Below are 21,449 nucleotides of genomic sequence, written 5' to 3'. Positions count from 1 at the left end.
TTTAATCTCTGAAATGATGGAGCTCCCCTCAGCTTGGGGTAATCATTCCATGATGTACATAAGTCAAATCATTATGCTATAAACTTATACAGCACGGTGTATCTATCGTATCTCATTAAACTGGAAGAAGAAAAAGAAAAACCAAAAAATTATTTGCAATGTAACTGACAGGTTATGATCTACGATTTCCAACAAAGAACTCAGAATCTGAAATGTCCAAGTTCTGTACGGCATGTTTGCGAGGGGCAGAAGTTTTGCAAGGATTATCATTCTGATTTTCTGTGGGTGTGTACAGACTCATCATACGGTGCTTTTGGTCAAAATGTTTATCAAGGGAGTACTGATGGGGAACATCCCTTGGTTAAGACTCTGCCCTTCTACTGCAAGGGGTGCAGGTTCAATCCCTGGCTGGGGACCTAAGATCCTGCATGCGGCTGCGAGTGCCCCCACCCCCTCAAAAAGGGAATATGGATGCAGGAAATAAGGTCTCTGCTTATGGGTTAGAAGCTAATATCAGAATGACCTTGAGCCAGGTAAAGAACTTCTGACCTTGAGTAGAACTGTTGGAGGAGGAAGATTAGAAGAGGGTGCTCCTCTGGAGAACCCAGCGCACGCTGCTGTAGTATCGACACAGCAGGATCGAACACTCAGGTCCAAGTGCATGTTTTTGTGATCAGCAGAGCGAGGGTGGGACAGGAGAGGGCAGCCACTCTGGAGACAGAAAACTGTTGGAGTTGGGGGAACCACAGGGCTCCCTCCCTCATCTAAGGGCAGAGGAACAAATCTTGGAGCTGAATATGTGTCGAGATACTGACACACGGTGTGTCAGTGTTTTGGCAAGGAAAGGTGGGTGATTTTATCTAGGAGTAAATAAAAGTTTAGGAAGAAAGTGCATTCTTTTCATTGCGAAAGTATGGTGAAAAGTGGGTATTCTTGGGTTTTGTTTTTTTTTCTTTTGAGAGGGGATGGAGGGTGTCAAGGGGGACCTTCCATCGTTTAATCTCTCCATTTTCTCTCCAGAAATGATTTTGATCATATTCTCTGTGTTGCTTTGTCCATATTCCTTAAATATTTGGTTTAAAGCAGTTATTCATGACAACAATGAACACTTTCATATGAGATACTTCATCCCTCCAAATCGCCCACAAATAGCAAAATGAGTTCTGAAATCAGTCACTTGCTGGACCTACGCATTACTTTTTGAGCATCTATGTGTTAGACTTCTGTCAGCACTATATTTGATTTTGTAGGCATATACCCTCAAAATATTGAGGAAATGGCAAACATATAGATTCATTTCCCCAGTTGAATAAATAGTTGTTAAGAATTCAGGACACGTTTCCCTGTTAATCATGACTAGGTTCCAAGACCTGTCTATCAAAACCTATTGAATCCGTAATGAAGCCAGACCATAAAACTAATAGTCCAAACCTGATTTTGGGGTCCTAGAAATAGGAGACTTACTCCATGGAGAGGATAGAAGATCTAAGATTAAGAGAGCATATGACATTTGAAGATTTAAGTAAATTTAAGAAATCAGTCCTGAATGGAAGGACTGATGTTGAAGCTGAAGTTCCAATACTTTGGCCACCTGATGCAAAGAACTGACTCATTGGAAAAGACCCTGATGCTGGGAAAGATTGAAGGCAAGAGAAGGGACGGCAGAGGATGAGAAGGTTGGATGGCATCACTGACTTGGACACGAGTTTGAGCAAGCTCCGGGAGTTGGTGATGGACAGGGAAGCCTGGCGTGCTGCAGTCCTTGGGGTCGCAAAGAGACGGACACGACTGAGCAGCTGAACTGACTGACTGATTTCCAGTGACTTGCCACTAGAGGGCAGTATGTGCAGTGAAACCTCATAATGGAAACAGCTATTGCCTTCTTATCATTTCTAATTATGCTTTTTTATGTTCAAATGTCACCCCTTAATTTTTAATTTGAATTACATAAATAATGGGAAGAAGACATTGAAATTATATACAACTATAACAAAAAGCAACTTAGGAAGATAAAGAATTTTGTTTTTACCAAAGTGAAAGTGAAGTCACTCAGTTGTGTCTGACTCTTTGTGACCCCATGGACTGTAGCCCACCAGGCTCTTCCATCCATGGAATTTTCTAGGCAAGAGTACTGGAGTGGGTTGCCATTTCCTTTTACCAAAGTAATGCATAAACAATTTTAAAAATGAGATAGTATTAAAAGATGTTTAAAAATGTTTTATTGGAGTGTGATTTATTTACAATGTTTTGTTGGTTTCAGGTGTACAGCACAGCAAAGTGAGCCAGTTATACATGTACATAGATCTCTTCTTTTTTAGTTTTTTTTTTTCCCATATGGGCCATTACAGAGTATTGAGTTGAGTTCTTCTTAACAACTATTTATTCAACTGGGGAGATGAATCTATATGTTTGCCATTTCCTCAATACTTTGAGGGTATATGCCTGTGCTATGGTACCCCACTCCAGTACTCTTGCCTGGAAAATCTCATGGACGAAGGAGCCTGGTAGGCTGCAGTCCATGGGATCGCGAAGAGTCAGACACGACTGAGCGACTTCACTTTCGCTTTTCACTTCTCATGCACTGGAGCCTTCTCCAATGGCAACCCACTCCAGTGTTCTTGCCTGGAGAATCCCAGGGATGAGGGAGCCTGCTGGGCTGCTGTCTATGGGGTCGCAGAGTCGGACACGACTGAAGCGACTTAGCAGCAGCAGCAGCAGTATAGCACATATACAGGGTTGCCATTTCCTTCTCCAATGCAGGAAAGTGAAAAGTGAAAGTGAAGTCGCTCAGTCGTGTCCAACTCTTAGCGACCCCATGGACTGCAGCCCACCAGGCTCCTCCGCCCATGGGATTTTCCAGGCAAGAGTACTGGAGTGGGGTGTCATTGCCTTCTCCCCTGTGCTGTACAGTAGGTCCTTATTAGTTATTTATTTTACGTATGATAGTGTGTGTATGTCAGTCCCAGTCTCCCAATTTATCCTCCCCCTGCCTGACCCCCTGGTACCATAAGTTTATTTTCTACATCTGTAACTCAGTTTCTGTTTTGTAGGTGAGTTCATTTGTTCCCTTTTTTAGATTTCACACTGACTGCTATTGTATGATATTTGTCTTTCTATGAATTAGCTTCACTTAAGTATGACAGTCTCTAGATCCATCCATGTTGCTGCAAATGGCATTGTTCATTCCTTTTTATGGCTGAGTAATATCCCATTGTATATCTTCTAAACTTTTTTTTTTTCTAATTAAGAGAAAGTTCTCTTTCCCTCTCCCCAATACTTCTGTTTCCTGTAGCTTTCCTGGAATTTGTGTTCATATTTCTAAATAATATGTGCATACTTATATTTCTTGAGATAGTTATTTAGTTTATTTTTAATGACATTGGAAATCATTGTTTACTATATAATTGTTAGAATTTTAAGTTTTCATCTTTGCACTTTTCATTCAGCTTTAATAGTCATCAATCTTCTCTAATTTGTATTTGACCAACCCCACATTTCTCCTTGTCTTCCTAATTATTTTAAATAATTTCTAAGCACTATATCATCTTACATTTCCCTTTTGGATATTTTTACCTGGAGCTAATAATTGTCTTCAAATGATTGCTTAATTTTTATTAATTATCATTTACTTTATTTTAGCAGTTTTCCATTTGATATATATATATATCCCATAGATATATATATATTCCATATATACCTATCTATGTAGGTAGAATGTTTGTATGTATAAAACAAATGAATTTTAGGTACATAAATAAAGTTTAACATTAAAGGGTCTGTGTAGGGTGAGTTTATCCTCCTTCAGAATCTTGGAAAATTTGCACCAGTGGGTTCTAGAAGTCCACTGTCATTCTGATCCTTTTTCCTTTGTAAGTGAACTTTGTGACCAGTCACACAGGCTCGTTTAATTAAGGGACATTAGATTTCTGATTTTGGTACAGTTTTCTATCTTTGAAGGAAAGATACCGTAAGTATTGTACTAAGAACACTCTGGAATTGGGTTCACCTTCATATTAGGTTATTACCTATCTGTATCTGGTAGTATTTTTCTTCCCATTCCTTTGTAAATAACCAGTGTTCTAAAAATTCATAGTGATGTTTTTTTTTTCCCATTGGGATGGACTCTTAGGCCTGTGATTGACTGGCCAATATTTTCTATCTTGCTTTGTGTGGCTCTGAGGTTGGAGAGTGAATTGACTGGATCAAATTGCCGTTCCAGTGGTACAGTCATTGCTGTGTTTTTGAGGCCTTTTTAAACTTCATGCTGGTGTACTCTTTATTCCCAGGGCTTCACTTTTGCTTTCCTTGGTTCTTCTATGTCTTTGAAGATATGTTGAAGGCTTCTTCAAGAAAGTAGCTTGGTAATGTTGATTTTAAAGGTCAAGAGTTTCACTGCTGTTGGAGGATTTTACCATCTCAGATCTTTAAAGATAATGAAAATGTATGGTCAGTAAGGATGGATTTTAAGTATGATACATTGTTATTTAGGGCTTCCCTGGTGGCTCAGTGTTAAAGAATCTGCCTGCCAATGCAGGAGACACTCGTTCGATCCCTGGGTTGGGAAGATCCCCTAGAGAAGGAAATGGCAACCCACTCCAGCATTCTTGCCTGGGAAATCCCATGGATAGAGGAGAGGAGGCTGGCGGGCTATAGTCCATGGAGGCGTAAGTGTTGGACATGACTGAGCTAGTGAACAACAACAATTGTTATTTAATCATTGCTCGAATGTTAACTGTCAAAATGGTTCCCTTGGCCTATGTGATGTCCATGAGGAGGTGTGACCCGATGTCCATCCAGAATTGGTTGGAAGTGCCTGTTTTGAGCTGTGAACGGCGAATGCTGTTCAAGTACAATTAAGAGTTTTGAGCTTCAGGACTCTCTGATGTGCTTAGTGAAGTATACACGTGCTTTATTTAGAGCTGGTCATGGCATGGTCCTCTAGATAAAGGGTCCCCAACCTCTGGGACCTAAGGCTTGATGATCTGAGGTGGAACTGATGTAATAATAATAGAAATAAAGCTCACAATAAGTGTAGTGTGTTTGAATCACCCCGAAATCATCCCCCCCTCCCAACAGTCTGTGGAAAAATCGTCTTTCATGAAGTCGGTTCCTGATGCTGAAAAGGTTGGGGACGGCTTTTCTACATTGCTCCCTCTTCGTTTGGCCTGTTATTATTTTAAATCCCAAATGAAGATTGTCTAAAGACTGCTTTTCTGATTAACTAATGGCACCGTGCAGTTTTTCATTCTCAGACAGAGCCATTCTGTAAACGCATCCTCTTCAGTGTATCTGCGAGGGAGCAGATTAGTAGAAATACTACTCCATGGTTCATCTTGGCCTCGTTCCAGCTGTGCTGTAGATTAGACACTACTTCGGCATTTCCCTGTCTCTCTCCTTCATCCTGATTTTGTGTTATCCCGTCTTAATTTTCTTATGTACCTTGGATCAGTGAAAGTGCTATTTTTCTCATAACGTCATTCACCGATTCTAATCCTCTCACTCCTTTCATGCGAGCTCAAAGATATCTCTCTGGTGCCATTATTTTTCCTGAGCACTAGCTCCAAGTTACTGGGGGAGGATTTATTTTCAAGGCTTGGCACCTGAATGGCCTGGACCGTAAAACCCAACCGCTATCCACGGCTCGTTATTAGACGGGAGGGGACCTGATGATACAGTAGGAAACCTGAGTGAAATGGGGTCTGGGGTGGTCATCAGCGCCAGGCGGCTGGCCCGAGGGGTCTGCCTGGGCAGATGGCGCTGCACCGGGGCCCCTGCATGCCCACTCAGCTCCAGGACTGTCTCTCATGTTTCCCCGGGGCCAGGATCTCGGCTATGGACCAGACTTCATTACATACCAGCAGATGGGAGAGGCAACCCAGTTACTTTCCATTTCCCAATCGGGAAATAATTCTGGGAAGACGTTTGGCTCTGCGGGTGCAGCGCGAGGAGGCGCTTTACTGGCTAGCAGGAACCAGCAGACATCTGGCACATGGCAGTGTACACGCATGCACACACCCGAGGCTCAGGCGTCTCTTATCCCTCGCCAGGTATGTAGCAAGTGGGAGAACTTCTGGCTTTTCGCTTGAGAAGTTTCCAGTGCAAGTTCATGGAAGCGCCAGCTGGCCGGACTGCTCTCTGCTTCCCCGTTCACCACCAGGAGGCAGAGCCTCCCCTCCTGTGGGCCTTGCAAGGTCACGGCCGTCTCAGGGCTGCCCAGCAATAAGGCAGAGTCCATCCATTCCAGCCTCGGATGCCAACAACTCGTGGTGCCTCCCAGATCTCTGGGCAGCATTAGATTCAAGGAAGAACAGAGAACTGAGAAGTGATGGTTTCCTGGGAGCAGGGCAAGATAACATTCTAAAAAACCAAATACTCGAGGTTGTGAAGGGTAGGATCACTTCATGATTGGCTGAAGGGCACCGGCTTGACTTCTCTGGTCCCCTCTGAGGTACCCCATCCCTCCATCCTGAAGGCCTGTGCCTCCATTCCCTAGTATCTCGCCAACTCTCAGATGTTTCCTCGAAGTGAGTAGATAAGACGTCAGGGTCAGAATGGAGACCACCTCCTGAGCAAAAGCCACCTCGTGCATTTTCATTAGATTAGGTTCCCATGGTCGGAATTGTCTCTGTTTATGTTGGGCTGCCCTAACGCATTGTTCAGAAGGCACTACCCCGCCTCCTTTGCTGTCGTGCCCCGGGTCTTCTAGTCTTCTGATGAGTTCATGGTTATAACAACAGCAAAACACTGCAGAAGGGGAGAACGGTGGCCATGCTTTTCTTTCGATATTTCCAGAGAAGGAATCTGTACTATTTCCTGTAATGGAGGGCTGCACAAGCTCTGAGTGAATTTTGAGTTTATTTTTCACAGGGATTGGGGCAACAGGCTGCTGCCTTAGCTTCCTGTAAGTGCAGAGTTGAGAGTGACCATGGATCTTCGACCTTCCTCAAGCTTCAGGGAGCTCTCCAACAGCATCCCTAAAAGATGTTGCTCCAGTCTGTCCTGCATCCAGATGGAAGATCTGGCTCTTCCTTTTTTTTTTTTTTGGCTCCACCACGCAGCATGTGGGATCTTAGTTCCCCCACCAGGGAGCGTACTTGCACCCTCTGCAGCGGAAGCGCGGGGTCTTAACTGCTGGACTGCCAGGAAGTCCCTCACTCTTATTTTTAAAATCAACTCATGTCATTATACACTACCGTGTGTAAAACAAGTAGCTGGTGGGAAGCTGCTATATATAGCTCCGTGATGGCCTGGGTTGGGGGGATGGGGGTGGTTAGGAGAGAGGTCCAAGAGGGAGGGGATTTATGTATCCACAGAGCTGAGTAGCTTGATTGTACAGCAGAAACCAACACTACATTGTATAGCAGTTATACTCCAATAATAAAGTAGAAATAAAATAAACTCTTGGAAGGTTAAGTTTACATATAACAAATGCACACATTTTAAGTCAGCAGTTGGTTGCAACTTATAGTTAAGATATAGACCATTTACCCACTCCAGAAAATTCCCCTGTGCCTTCTGTAAGCCAGTCTGCCCTACTCCCTCTTCTCTTCTATCCCTCTGGTCTGATTTCTAGCACCATCGATTCTGGTTTTGCTCATTTAGAGACTGTGGACTGTCTTTTGTCTGGCTTCTGTCTCAAAGCATATATCTGAGACTCCTCTCGCTTCCAATCAAAAAGAGATGAAACTTGGGACTCTCCTGGCGGTCCAGTGATAAAGACTTTGCCTTCCAACATACGGGGTGCGGGTTCGATCCCTGGCCGCAGAGCTAAGATCCCACGTGCCTTGCACCCAAGAACCAAAACAGAAACAGAAGCAGTCTTGTAACAAATTCAGTCAAGACTTGAAGCAATGAGACTGTGATTTGTAGCCCACACTGTAGACGTATCTGACTGGCAATAAGACTCCTGCCTGCGGCTATTGAGGGCCTGGACATTGTTTTCTTTGATGGGGTATGGCCTGGGGGGTGACTGACTGTCCCGAGTTGCCCGGGGCTCAGGTAGTTCTTAGGGTACTGGATTTTCACTGGTAAAACTGGAGATACCCCAGGCAAGCTGGGATGATTGGCTCACCCTAGCTTCTGTACTAGAGACGGTGAAGAACGTTAGGCTGCCAGGGGAGTGAGCGTCTAAACAACAGACGGAGGACAAGAAAAAGGGACATGTTAGGTTTCTTCACCTTGAGTCTCAGCTCCAAGGACCCGGCTCCCGAAGGACCCTCTGCGAGCCTTGCAGTTGGAGGGTTTGCTGGCTTTGTGTCACTTACCCGGTTTCAACTGATTTTTTAAAATTTTGTTTATTTTAAAAATTTTTCGTTGGAGGATAATTGCTTTACAATGTTGTGTTAGTTTCTGCCATACAACAACATGAATCAGCCGTAAGTATATACATATATCCCCTCCCTCTTGAGCCTCCCCCCCCACCCCCACCCCCATCCCACCCCTCTAGGTCATCACAGAGCCCTGAACTCAACTGATTTTTGTAAAAAAATATTTTTTATAGTTTAGTTCCTTATTTTATTAAGGACGTGTTATGTTTCATTACTTTTCTACTTTCCAGAATACTCCTTTAAGAACTCCAGCACTGCCAGCATTTAATACTTTTCAATGTAATCAAAAATTGTGAAGCCCTATTGAAAGCATGAAGATTAACATTAAAATAATAATTATTATTATTATTTCAAGGTGCTTGGTGTGATGAGCTCCAGCTTGATTATTTTGATGTGTTTAATTTTAAAAATCCAACCACTTTTTCGACTGAGTTACAAGGCTCTGCCCTAAGGTGGCTTCTCTGAGGATGTGTGCCAATCTCTCGTTTATATCTGAAGTAATTCATTCACTGGATGTTAGCTGTTCACTTGTTGATGGTCAAGGAAGCTGTAATCTGCCTGCTTTCCTTTTGGGGCAGATGAAATTCCTGGCAGTTGACTGAGTCACATAATTTCCAACATAAATTCTGAAACATAATGCTCTTGTAAGCATGCTGGATTCCAACGGAAATCTTTCGAAAGTAGCACTGGGGTGAGGTGGCGGTTCTGGGCTGTGATTTGGGAGCCTTTATGTGCTATACAGAATTTGTGAGGCTTTTTAATGCTTCTCTTCAGAGAGGTGTCTCATTTTTTGCCTTAAAAAAAAAGGAAAGAAAGAAAAGAACCCTTTTGGCTCTGCTGTGCAGCATGTGGGATCTTATTTCCCTGACCAGGGATCAAACCCTTGTTCCCTGCCTTGGAAGCTCAGAGTCTTAACTGCTGGACCACCAGAAAAGTCCTGCCTTTAATTGTTTTGGTTTTTAAAATGTACACAATTAAGGCATGAACAAATCACTGATGCAATTTAAACAATAAATATAGTGAGTGAAAACATTCAACCTTACTTTCTCAATCCCTTCTCCAGTTAGATTTTCCTTCTAGAATTTTTGAATTCAGCCTGTAGTTTTGTCTGTTTTTTTTTCTTAAACTGAATCATACCATAGATATATATTGGTTTTTTTTCCATTTAAACATGTGTTTTAAAGATTTTTTTTCATATTAGACTATATCAGTTTACTTCATTATGTCTAAAGTTATGTTGATTCAGTAGTATGGCAGTACCTACATTTACTTAATCATTCTCCTGTCCATGGTTATTTAGGTTGCTGTTTTTCTGTTACATTACCACGAACATACATCTGTCTTTGCCTATATGTACTCTTACTTCTCTAGATATTTGATAATGGAGTTATTGTGTCAATGGATAAATTAAATTGAATTTTGGTACACACTGCCAAATGGGCCTCAACAAGGCTGCACCAATTTCCCCTCAAAGTTTAAATTCTTTTAACATGTGAAAATTTTGAAACAAAATGAAAATGGATAATTAAATTTTGCAAGCTCAAACAGCAAATTGAGAATTTGCTCTGTTTTCAATAAAATCTTTTTTATTGCTTACTTATACATCTGATTTGTATAAAGCTCAGAAAAGACTTTAGACACTTGGTTTATTGATTTAACTTGCCAGTTATAATTTCATGGACTTTGCATGAGCTCAGAATTAGAATGAGTTTTAATGATTTTCCATGACTGACTGCTAAGATGTTTCATTAGAATAAACACTAATGAAAATGTGGTCAGCATGGAATTCTCTAAACTCTACCTGTGGAGAAGGAAATGGCAACCCACTCATGTATGCTTGCCAGGATAATCCCATGGACAGAGGAGCCTTGTGTCATAGCCTGGTGCTACAGTCCATGGGGTCACAGAGAGTCGCACACCACTGAGCCACTGGACATGCACGCATGACCTCCGCCTGAAAGATCTCCTGTATGGAAACTCAGCTAAGAGTCTGGTTCTTTAGTATTTCCTTACGATCCCAATGTGTTTATTTTTGGCTGTGCTGGGTCTTTGTTGCTTGGAGGGCTTTCCCCAGTTGTGGTGAGTGGGGTACTCTCTAATAATTGTGGTGGTTTCTCCTGTGGAGCACTGGCTTGAGGCATACAGACCAGGCAGTTGCCGCTTATGGGCTCTAGAGCTGGGGCTCAGTAGTTGGGGTGCACGTGCTTAGTTACATGAGGCATGTGGAATCTTCCCGGACCAGGGGTTGAACCTGTGTCCCCGGCACTGGCAGGCAGACCGCCATCCACTGTACCAGACTAGGGAAGTCCACTATTCCATGCTTAATTTTTATAACTCACTAATCCTTTCTCACGTCATTGGCTCTGTCAGTTTTTTGCTTTTTGCAAAGAGTTAATAACTGGATGCTAAAGTGGCATGAAGACTTCGTTATTATTATTTTTTTTTAAATGAGCAGTAGTATCACTACTCTACCATGAAGTATTGTCGTAAGTAATTAAAATAAAATTGCTCTACTTGTCAGAGCAAATGAGGCGGCAGAAAAGTCCTAAGATGATGTAGTGATTTTTCTCATCATTTCATCTCTTTCTCCCTAACTTAATATATCCGTTTATGCTTAAAGAAACCTGTTGACCTCTTTGGGTGGAGATGCAGGTCATGAAATCAGACATCTAGGATTGTGAACTGAAATTCTTGTTTGCTTGTGATGGCACTGATATGTTAATAATTTGCCAATGACACTTGTAGGAAAGATTTCTTTTTTAGAATTCTCAGTGGTTCCACATTTGAGCTCTATTCTCTTGACACATGCTTGTTGTTAACACCCTGTTTCTTTTTTAAAAATAAAATCACTTATTTATTTATTTTTGGCTGTGCTGAGTCTTTGTGCGGGTTTTCTCTAGTTGCAGCGAGCGGGGGCTGCTCTATAGTTGCAGTGTGTGGGTTTCTCATTGTGGTGGCTTCTTTCGTTGCCGAGCACAGGCTCTCAAGTTTGGCCTTCAGTAGTTGTAGTGCACAGGCTCAGTTGCCTTGCAGCACGTGGGATTTTCCTGGACCAGGGATCGAACCCCTGTCCCCTGCATTGGCAAACAGATTCTTTTTTTTTTTTTTTTTTAGTATATGTGCTGCCGAAGCGAGCACGGCAAACAGATTCTTAACCACTGGACCACCAGCAAAGTCCCAACATCCCATTTTTACTTTTACTTCTTTCTCTTTCACTGCCTCTTCTTGCCCAAATAAGCTTTTGCAAAATAAGACCAAAATGTATTTATATTTATTTCCCAAATATCGTTGAGTACCTGCTATATCCAAGATACTATGTTAGGTTCCATAGCAAAGATGAAATAAGACACGGGTCCTCGAAAGCCCCTCTGTCTGCTGGGGGTCTGTACAGGTGCCCACATAATTATAGTTGAGTGTGAGAAATGCTGTAGTTCAGGCTTATGCAGAAGACCACGAGATAACTGAATATGGAACGATGAAATGAGGAGCAGGGCAGTTTGGAAAACTCATCTTTCAGATGTGTCCTCCTCCTCAGGTCCGCTGGCAGTAGCAATTTAGCCTTTTTTAGAAAAAGAACAGAAGGAGCATTGTTCTTTTTCAAATTTAACATCTCTGAAATCAGCATGTATTTTGCCTTTCTGTGGTTCAGTCGCTCAGTCGTGTCCGACTCTTTGCGGCCCCACAGACTGCAGCACACCAGATGTCCCTGTGCTTCACCATCTCCCGGAGTCTGCTCAAACTCATGCCCATTGAATTGGTGGCGCCATCCGACCATCTCATCCTCTGTCACCCTGTTCTCTCCCTGCCTTCAGTCTTTCCCAGCATCAGGGTTTTTCCCAGTGAGTCAGCTCTGCGCATCAGGTGGCCATGTGCATTTCTAGTCTTCCTTCAGTCACTGTCCATGGAGGATCACCAGTGATGCAGCTGAGACTCTCTGTGTGGGCATGAATTGGGCTGTCCTTCTGTCTGGCACGAGGGGACCACTGCAGCTGGGGGATGTTTCCATCCCCAAACCAGTGAAGGGCCATTTGAGGAAAATATGAGTCAAGGTGGTGTCAGAAACCTTTCTTTGACGGCTTCTTGTCACACCGAGAAAGCATCAGCATCAAAAGTTGGGAATGGGTGTCAGTGGTTTGGGAGAAAAATCTTGGAGACAGTACTGGAGCACTTTTTTAAGCAGTCTGTATTGCCAGCAACCTTTTTTTCTTTTTAATGGAGTTGTATTTGACTTACAGTGTTGTATTAGGATTGCCAGCAGTCTTAACAGCACAGAACAAAATAGTGTGTTCAAAAAGAGACATCAGAGATTGGAAAGTGATTCAGAAGAGCTGGACTCTGTAAAAGTGTGTTAGATACTTAAACAAATTTTCTCCTCTATATTTCTCACAATATTAACAGGAGTGATAAGTGATAAAAAATGTATGAGAAAATCTGAAAGAGTTCTTTCAGTAAGTATAAATAAAAATTCTCAGTATGTGGAAGCATTGTATCAACAGTTTAATTGGAAATATTTTTCTTTTCTTTATTTTTGGCACACCTTGTGGCAGGCGGATCAGGGATCAAACCCATGCCTCCCTGCAGTGGAAGAGCAGAGTCTTAACCATTGGCCCTGTGGAAAAGTCCCGAAATATTTTTCTTAGTGACACAAAAAATAATAGTACATCATATAATTTATTTTTCCTGGATTCGATTCAATTAAATGTGACTGCCTTCCTTCCTTCCCTGGTTCCTCCCATCCATCCTTCCATTTAAAAAAAAACGCACATGTGCGCACATGTGAGTATGTGTGTGTATGTGTGTGCGTGTGTGCTCAGTTGTGTCCAATTCTTTTCGACCCCATGGACTGTAGCCTGCCATGTTCCTCTGTCCGTGCATTTCTCCAGGCAAGAATAATGAGTGGGTTGCCATTTCCTTCTCTAGAGGATCTTCCCGAGACAGAGATCAAACCCACGTCTCCTGCATTGGCAGGCAGATTCTTTACTGCTAGTGCCACCTGGGGAGCCCTTTTTAAAAAATGTGGAACATAAAAGAAACACAGGAGAGGGATCTAGGTGCCTAAGGGATGAGGAGGAAGATACTCTTTCTTACATAATCTTTTGTTCACTTCATTTTAATTTTTATGAAAGCCATGCTGCTGCTGCTGCTAAGTTGCTTCAGTTGTGTCCGACTCTGTGCGACCCCATGAACTGCAGCCCACCAGGCTCCCCCATCCCTGGGATTCTCCAGGCAAGAACACTGGAGTGGGTTACCATTTCCTTCTCCAATGCATGGAAGTGAAAGTGAAAGTGAAGTCGCTCAGTCGTGTCCGACTTCTAGCGACCCCATGAACTGCAGCCCACCAGGCTCCTCTGTCCATGGGATTTTCCAGGCAAGAGTACTGGAGTGGGGTGCCATACATACTCCAAATTTAGACAGCGAATAGCTATCTCCTGATGTTACCACTTAAGACTTTTATCTGACTCCTTTGGTTGCTATCGCCAGATCTCTAAGTATTATAATATAGTGCATGCATGCTCAGTCACTCAGTTGTGTCTGGCTCTTTGAGACCCCATGTTCCTCTGTCCATGGAATTTTCCAGGCAAAAATACTGGAGTAGGTTGCCATTTCCTCCTCCAGGGGATCTTCCTGGCCCAGGGATGGAACCTGCATCTCTCAGACCTCCTGCATTGGCAGGCAGATTCTTTACCACTGAGCCAAGTGAGAAGCCTAAGTAACACAGGAATATTACTATTTCATAATTTTTCAGCGTTAGGCATTAACTTCTGACTCTATCTTGGAAGATCAGGATTTATTCTTTTACCTTTTTTTGCTCAACACACACATACACACTCACTCCCCTTTTAGAATCCTTGCCTTCCACTTTTATTATTGTATTTGATAGATCAACACTCACCATGCATTATATGGCCACCCAAATGATATTCATGGATGAATCAGTACACTGATTACTTTTCTTGTTTACCCCGAGTTAATAATTAGATTTTTTTTAATTGCTTGATTTTTTTTGATAGAAAAATTCTTTAATCAAAACAAGTTTTCATGTTGACAACTTATGGCTTAACTAGAATAAATTTGTCCAAGTTTAAATTATGTTAGAATCAAACAGAGTTCCCTCAAAACAGTGGGTCCTAGTTCCATTGTAAGACCTCTCAAAAGCAAAATTCCAATTACTGAAATGATTCCAAGTTTTCATAAAGGTGAAAAACAATTACCCCAGAGGTCAAAGCATGCAATGCATGTCACACGCAAACACTGGTATTAAGCCTTTTCCCCTGTATTCCTAGTTTTCAAACATGAGAAGCATCTTTTAAGCTACTGCAAACCAGCAGCTGACCTAGTATTCAGAATATCTTAGAAATGCTGTTTGTTAAGGTTGTTCTTAAATTTTGTGTTAACCTTGGTTCACTCTCATTTAGTCCATATACATGAATATACAGACAACTTCTTTAGTCTACTGCCTCGGAGTAACTAGCTTTTTGCAATCCTGTCACATGTATGTGTTAGAAATAAAAATTCCCTTCCCATACAGCCATGTTTTCAAATACGTTAGTTTCCTTATATAGTATTTATATTTATTTACTGCAAAAAGCATTATGGATTGCATTTTTTCCAATTTAAAAAATACTTAATGACTTCTTTAATGAGTGGGACTTTTTAAAAAATTCAGAAACTTGAGACATTTCTCAAAAATAAACTTTTATCATCTAGTTTTCAGTTTCAGCTCCTACTACCTGTAAAGGATCTTAAATGGTTGAACCCTAAAAGCCAAATTCATTCCTACATACACCACTGCTTACTGCAGGAAACTCATGTGACTTTCACTGAATTCTCAGGCACGAAACTAAATCACCTTCAGAAGTTAACATGAGTTTTGCACCTCCTAGAACTGTCAGTTCAATGTCAGTTGGGTATCTAGCTGTCATACAAAAAGACATACAGACTGCACATTGTTAGAAAGCAGCAGGATAATGTAGCACAAGGTAGACTGAGATTGAAATCAACTTTGGATAAAAGAAAGGAGGGTGTGAGTACTTGTATAGAAGTAACATTTTATCAACCATAAAAATGCTTAAATTATACAAAACCCACAACAGTGAAAAGACAGCCTGGTAAATCTAAGATTTGTAAAAACTATGCACAAAACCCATAGTATCTGAGAAAAGAGGAAAGGTTTATACAAGTAGCAGTTTTAAAAATGTAACTTTTTTCTACTATCAATTACACATTAACATACACACACTAAATGAAAATATACTACAACCAATGTCTGGAAGAGCAGTTTAACATTTCCTAAATGAACTTCCCCTCACATTCACTGTATAATGTAGCTGTTAATATTGCACACGTACAATTAGCAATGTTTAGTCACTTTTAAACAAAGATAAGGAGATTACTCCCTCAAAACAAGTTTCAAACATCAAAACCTATGCTTATAAAAATTTAAAACTTTCAGCAGTCTAAATATTTCAAATGAAAACCATTGCAAACTTCTCAAATATTCTCTATATTCCAGGTATGTCAACCTAGTTTTCTGGTTTAGAGACTTTCAGAGATATTGCAGTCTCTCTCTTCCCTGGATGGCTTTTTCTTCCTGCCGGCCTCGGTTGTCTTTGCTTTCTTCATTGTTAGCTCCATCGTGTTGTGGCTGATTACTGTCTTGAGCATCCGATCCTCCATTTAGACCCTTTGAACCTGTTTGTTCCTTTTCTAGCTTTTTATTTGGCCCTTTCTTCCCCTGATCCTCGGTTTTATTTGCTTCCTCATGCTGTCTTTGTGCGGCAAGAGATCTGTTCAGCACTTGTGTGATCACAGAATCTTCTTCACCAACCAAAAACATGTTCTTAAACTTGTTATACAACATTGTAGACTTTTCCATGATAACCTAACTTTGAATTGCCGTACTTTGAAAAAGGCATTATCATCTCTGTGTTTTTGAGCTTGTTGCATTGTGTGATCTGAAGTGAAGCCAGTTCATCCAAGGCCTCCGTACATCTGTTGACATCAAGATTATCAATTTTGAGGGAATTGTTAATTTCAGCATGTATCCTTTGAAGTGGAGAATCCATTGATGTTTCTCGCTTCTTCTCTACTTTCTTAACTTCTGGCTTCTTTCCTTCATCTCTTTTATGTTACTCAGTTTCCATTTGCTATTCTTGCTTGCCTTTTCTATCTGGGGCTTCTTCCTCCTGTTGTCCTTTGAACATATTCCCTCTATGAGCAGTTTCAAAGTTTCTTCCACCTTTTCTCTTCACCTTCTTGATCATCTTCCTCTTCAGAATCAGAGGTTGATGTAACCCCCTGTTTTGGCTAAATCTTTCCTTTTTGATTCAACTTGCTTTTCCCCCTCTTTTTTTAATCTCTTTTCTTGGCTTTTCTTCTTCCTTCTGGCCTTCTTCATCCTTTTTAAGCTGTATTTTAGGTTGTTTTTCCTCTTGCCCCTTTTTCTTGCTTTTGTCTTCTTCAGTTATCATGTCGCTCTCTGAAGGACAGGGCTGTTTTGCCACTTGGGGTCTGCGTCTTGGTTTTGGAATCTCGACCTCTGTAGCTGGAGGTTGTCCTCTTTGACTCACTTTTAGATCAGCAGATGCTGTTTCTGTAGTCCCTACTCCGGCCTCAGTTTCTACTTGATTTTCTGGCTTTCTCTTCCTCCCTCACCCCGCAGCTTTTGCAGTGGTTATGTCAGTTGCTTTCGTAACATTCATTGCTGGCTTTTTGTTCATGTTCAGTGTCTTCCTGTGAAAACACTTGTTTCTTTTTCTTCAACATCAGATGACGGATTTGACACTTTAGCTGATGCCTGTTGACTTGAAAATTTCACTTTCAGATTGTTATCCATCTCTCATAAACTCTTCATTAAAGCCTTTTCATTCATTTGGTTTGCTGTACTTTGCCTTATTTCCTGAGTAAGGGAATACATCCTTTGGGCCTAAAAAAGCAGTCTCATGAGTTGCAAAAAAGAAAATCGGTAGTTTGTTTGTAGGGTGGTTTTACAGCTCAGTAGGGAACTTCATCTACTCGAGCTGGCCAGTGAGGATAACCTTTCACCTTGGCGAAGATGAGGTCCCCAGGTTTGAAGTCGCGAGTCATGTTTCAGCGGCGAGGCCGAGGGTCCGAAGCCCAGGAGGTGCGGCGGCGCGGACAGCGAGGAGATCCCGGAGAGCGGACGGGGTCCGGGGCTCCGGCGGCAGAATGCGGGGAGGATGCCTCGGGGTGCCGGCCGCGCCTGCCTGCGTCCACGCAAGCCACCTGTGCCACCGGCTGCCGCAGAGGCGTCTCAACGGCTCCGAATAGCAACCAACGCCGCCGCCGCTGCCCTGCTTGATTTTTTAAAAAATGTTAATTAGCAGAAATTCAGCTTTCAACTGTCTGACCGGTCAGAAGTAAATATTCCTTTTTTTCTCCTGCCCTAGCTGTTTGCCTTTATATTATTCTATGTTGAATTTGGATGGCATCACCGACTCGATGGACATGACTTTGAGCAAGCTATGGGAGTTGGTGATGGACAGGCAAGTCTGGCATGCTGCAGTCCATGCGGTGGCAAAGAGTCATACACAACTGAGCGACTGAACTGAACTGAATGTTGAATTATGCCTTCCCTGGTGGCTCAGTGGTAAAGAATCCATCTGCCAATGCAGGAGACCCGTCTGCCAATCCTGGATTAGGAAGGTCCCCTGAAGTAGGAAATGGCAATTTACTCCAGTGTACTTGCCTGGAAATCCCATGGACAGAGGAGCCTGGCGTGTTGCAGTCCATGGGGTCACAGAAGAGTCAGACACAACTGAATGACTAAGCAACAAGAAATGTTGAATTAGAGCTAATGGTTTAATACTTACATTTATAATCATAAGATACCTGAGACCTATTTGGTTCATGTTTGAAGCCACAGAGTTTCTAACTTAATGTCTTCCAAGTAGGAGGGTTCAGTGAAACCTTGCTCTTTTAGGAGTGGCTGGGTTTCTCTGAGTTAGTGGTGGTGTCTCCTGTCCCCAGGTATATTGCCTTCAATAGTGGGGTTCAGAATGTAGGGCAAAGAAACATCTGAATGTGGGTTTAATATTAGAGAGTAAATGCTCACGTGCCTTGAGAGAGACGGCAAACCCTAATTAGGGCCGTGAAAGTTTCCTGTTGAGCAGAACTTTCTGGAACTTGTCAAAGTGGCTGTGCTAACAAGCCCTGGTGACACCAGCTCCTGTCTCCCCAGGCGGAGGGCAGTGCTTTGGCTGCACTGCACAGTGTTATTTCTGCTCCGGCTTCTCCTTGGTCTTCACAGCACTTAATCCTCACTTCTTCTAATTATTACTGGGAAAGACACTGAATTTCTTTTTTTCACTTAGATTTAGAAACTGTCCAGTACTTAAATTGGCTGTTAAGCTTATTGCAGACAGCTGGGGCAGGGAGGTAGCGATTGTAATAGTTTATCTCAAAAACTAAAAGTTGTTTGAGCTTTATGATTTAATCCAAGGCAGGAAATGAGAACAAACTCAGTGAGGTCACTGGAAGTTTAGCTACAGCTGAGATGATTAACAGTAGGTGTGATTTATGAGCTATTGCTGTCTCCCACAATAACCATATTTTGCTCATTGTTTCATTAGCTTTTATATCTTTTGGCCATACAAGTGATCATTTCTGATGGGTAAAGGCTCTTTAATAAAATCTTTTATTTTATTAAAGCAACACGAAAGTCTTTATCTTTTTTTAGATTGTGCCAGAAATACAGCAAAGATGATTTGTAATTTGTGATAAAACAGAATATGGTCAGGTAGAGTTTCCTGGAAGACCTTCACTTCTACCTCATCATTCTTTGTACTACCTAGGTCATCAGTAAGCCTGGAGTGCTGCCGTCCATGGGGTTGCAAAGAGTCGGACACGACTGAGTGACTGAACTGACCTGAGGTCATCAGTATTCTGTATATTTTTATTAGCAACTCAGAGAGACACTTTTCAACATACCTGGATGAAGAATGTGCTTTTGATTTCCAGTAATTTGAGGGTTCCTTTCTTAAAGGGAGTCTCATCTTCTGATTTTATATTTTCTCTCCTTAAATAGAAGACTTGCATTTTTTCTGCCTCCACGTCCTCACCGGATGGAATAAGAGAGTAAACAGAAAGGTTGTTTTCTTAGAAAATGGAAAGCGGAAGCCTGGGAAGTGGTAACAAGGGGGTAGAATTATGAAGAAAGATAGCATTTTTAGAAAAATCAAGAGAAAGAAACCAAGAGAAAACTCAGGACAAAACTTGGAATAAAAATTGTAATCAGATAGAAATCTCAAGTTTTGGAAACGGGCTTATGTATTAATCATAGTCTGAAAGGAATAAAGATTATCTTAGGTATTTCAAACCATAGGAATTTATTACAGGAGTTGATTACAGAGGGGTTGAAGGATCAGTAGAGTACAAGAAGAGAGAGGAAGACTGTAACCTGTGTAACTGCACAGAACCTTGGGTCCATTTTGGGTGGAAATTGTTTAAAAAATGGCAAAATCTTCCACGTACATGATGTTTTGTTCCTCATAGGGATTCCAAGGAAAAATGAGCATAAAAAGCTATTTATTGGTCCATCTTGTCAAAGCTTGAGGAACTGCTCAGATCTCTGGGGCTGTACACTGGGCAGTAGCTCCTGGGTATTCTGGAGTCCTGTGTTGGAGCTAAGATTCCAAATATCTGTGATGTCATTTCTGTAGCTTTATCCTTGGCCTTTTAAAGTGTGTCATGTGCCAAAGGTTATGATAACTCCAATTCTGTGCACCTGAGATCTATTTTTAAAAAAATAAAGCGTTATGCTCAGAGGTAGAACTCCTGGCTTACTGTAAGAGCTTTAAACCAACCTTGTTGATGACGTTGATGGATAAAAAGAAGACCCATAAAGGAACAGGTTTCAGAGCAAGATGGCTAATTTAGTCAGAGCCCCGTACTTTGTGATTGTCTCTGGACTCCCCAAGCAGAATTTTTCTGAATGCTGCTAGATATCTGGTCGAAGCTTAGGGGAACAGTCTGGATACAGTATAAATTTAGGATCCATCAGTAACTAGATTGAGTTAAAAACCTCAGTGGAGATAGAACAACAGTAGTTATGTAGGCCTGTTTTAGAATAAATCATTGAAAAAGGAGTCATTTTTAAGGAAAAGTGCTAAAGGGAAGTGATCACCCCTCCAGTCGCTCCTCTTCCTCCCCGACCGTATTGGGCATCACTGTTCACAAGTTTTCAGTCCGACTTTGTATCCTTGCGGAAGACTGGGTTCAGTCCCTGGGTTGGGAAGATCCCCTGGAGAAGGGAAAGGCTACCCACTCCAGTATTCTGGCCTGGAGAATTCCATGGATGGTGTAGTCCATGGGGTAGCAAAGAGTCGGACGCCACTGAACGACTTTCACTTTCACTTTGTATCTTTGGTTTAAGGAATAGAAAAGGTACATCAGGCATCTGTGTAGTTCAGAGCTTGAACTCCGACCTCCCAGTAACCATGTTTGAAGAGGATCATATGCACCGTGAATTTGGATACTGGAATGTTTATACTTGCTCAGGAAGAGTCTGTGTGGTCTTCCTTCAGCTGTTCCCCTTCATGTGGGGAGAAGAGTCCACAGACCAAGGTCACTTGCTCACCTGTGCCCACAGAGCCCATGCTTCCTGGCTGAGGCATCACACTACACACACCAGAATCCCAGAATTCCTTGCCCCCAAGGCCAAGGTGGAGCCCACTTCCAGACCTTGCACTGGGCAGTTCTCTGCTTTATCCTTCCAAGATCAAACTGGGCTGCTAGTATGCACTCCTGGGCTTGATAGATGGCCGGGGGTGACTGCAAACGTGTGGAGTGTAAAAGAAAAATTTCAGAGACTTCCCTGGCGGTCCAGCAGTTAAGACTCCCTGCTTCCAATGCAGAGGGTTTGATCCCCAGGTTTGGGAACTAACATCCCACATGCTGGACAGCACAGCCAAAAAGAAAAAGAAAAATTCTACACTAGACATTTGTTAAAAACAGCAAGGAAGATTTTACTGGAGTTACTGTAGTAGAAGAGAGAGACTTCGATATAGAACTGAGCTCAACTCCAAGTCCAGCAAAGACAGCTGGGGACTGAGAGCCAGCAAGAATGAGGAGTCAGCGGAGAGCAAATGACTAAGAGGACAT

The 21,449-nt window shown here is 42.1% G+C and overlaps 1 protein-coding gene and 1 pseudogene across 3 annotated transcripts in view; one reads left to right on the top strand and one right to left on the bottom strand.

Annotated features, from left to right (window-relative positions):
- FUT10 (fucosyltransferase 10) overlaps positions 1 to 21,449 on the top strand; it is a 133,104-nt gene that overhangs the window by 38,099 nt on the left and 73,556 nt on the right. The gene's annotated exons all lie outside the window — the stretch shown is intronic.
- Positions 14,081 to 17,588, bottom strand: LOC139180110 (PC4 and SFRS1-interacting protein pseudogene; annotated as a pseudogene).

The sequence above is a fragment of the Bos indicus genome, chromosome 27 (assembly GCF_029378745.1).
Source record: "Bos indicus isolate NIAB-ARS_2022 breed Sahiwal x Tharparkar chromosome 27, NIAB-ARS_B.indTharparkar_mat_pri_1.0, whole genome shotgun sequence".
In the NCBI taxonomy this organism is placed as follows: Eukaryota; Metazoa; Chordata; class Mammalia; order Artiodactyla; family Bovidae; genus Bos; species Bos indicus.
This window is presented reverse-complemented; position numbering and strand designations above follow the sequence as displayed.